Source organism: Suricata suricatta, chromosome 4 (genome assembly GCF_006229205.1).
Source record: "Suricata suricatta isolate VVHF042 chromosome 4, meerkat_22Aug2017_6uvM2_HiC, whole genome shotgun sequence".
Classification (NCBI taxonomy): domain Eukaryota; kingdom Metazoa; phylum Chordata; class Mammalia; order Carnivora; family Herpestidae; genus Suricata; species Suricata suricatta.
In genome coordinates, this window is record NC_043703.1 from 42,337,857 (window position 1) to 42,339,618 (window position 1,762).

The following is a 1,762-nucleotide window of genomic DNA, read 5'->3' on the forward strand; positions in this document are numbered from 1 at the left end:
AATCAGACTATATAGTTTCCTTGGGTAATATTATCTTCTTTTCATTCTCCTCACCTCCTACCGTAGTCTGTTTTTCTCTCTCTACATTAAGCCTTTTAGTCTCTTTACCTGGTCAATGTTCAATTTCTCTTTCTCCCCACCCCTGTCATTTCTCTCTCTGTATATGCTCTTCCATCAGCACTGCCTCCATCCTGCTCTTTATTTGTAGCTGGGGTTTCTGGTTTTTATACTTTTAGACTGCCCTTTGTTTTTTGTTGTTTTTTATTTTGTTTTTGTGTTTTTTTTTCTTTTGGTTTTCCTGTTTGATTTGTCGGTGCCTTTGCGTGCTTTTGTTACCTGTTTGTCCGTCTGTCTGTTTTCCTTTCCAGGGCTACCTCAAGAAACAAGCCAAAGTACACATGGTATAGAGTCCCAAATATCACTACCAGTAGTGAAATAAAATAACCAAAAGCACAAGACAGACCAAGGGACACCATTAAAAGAACACTTCCTGAATGGAAAGGCCCTGGACAGTCAATGAGCCTCAACAACATAGAGTCAATATTAGAACTCGCAGGAGCAGAGCGCATAAAAAGCTTTTAAAACTGACAAGAAGCTGCCGCTGCCTGCGCCCAGCAGCCTAAGCCCCAATCGCAGGGGCCAGGGGGGAACAGGGAGAGGCATGACCCGGGGCCATAGGTGGACTGGCCTTTACAGCACAGTGGCTGCTAGACGATGGAAAGTTTTTGCATGCGGCCCTTCCAGCGTGTCCTTCCCTTCCTGGCCCCCTGAGGTCCACCGTGAGGTCCTCCCGTGACCCAGTGGGGAGGAGCCGGGCAGGTGTTCCCCTCCCTGTCCCCTGACGAACACCTCAAGCCAGGGAGGGGACTCTGGTGACCTCTTCGCCCAGCCACCACTCCCTTTACCCTTTCTTCTCTGTCATGGTGGAACTTGGACCATGGAGGATTCTGGGGATACCCTTGGGAGCTGACACCAATGGGTAGATGGAAGTGGTTCCAAAAAGCAGACCGCAGCTGCAGTCAGGAAGAAGCTAACCCTCTGACGCTGTGAGGGCTCTTGTGGTTGCTTCTGACCATCCTTCTACTTATAAAGAAAACTCCAAAGCCATTTGGAAGAAGAAAAGCAAAGCTGGAGGCATCACGATTCTGGACTTCAAGGTGTATTACAAAGTTGTACTCATCTAGGCAGCGAAAAAAAAAAACAGACAGAGAAATCAATGGAACAGAATAGAGAATCCAGAAATAAACCCACAACTATATGGTCAACTCATCTTCGACAAAGCAAAAAAGACTATCCGATGGGAAAATGACATCTCTTTAACAACACGCAGAAGAACGAAACTGGACCAGATAAATTCAAAATGGATGAACGACTGAAATGTGAGACAGGAAACCCTCAAAACCCTTGAGGAGCACACAAGCAGCAACCTCTTTGACCTCTACAGTAGCAACTTCTTACTACACATATCTCCAGAGGCAACAGAAACAAAAGCAAACATGAACTATTGGGACTTCATCAGGACAGAAAGCTTCTACACAGAGAAAAAAAAAACAATCAACAAAACTAAAAGGCAGCCTATGGCATAGGAGAAGATATTTGTAAACGACATATGGGATAAAGAGGTACTACCCAAAATTTATAAAGATTTTTCAAACTCAACATCCAAAAAAACTAATAATCCACTGAGGAAATGGGCAGAAGACATAGACATTTTTCCAAAGAAGACATTCAGATATCTTACAGACACATAAAAAGATGTTCA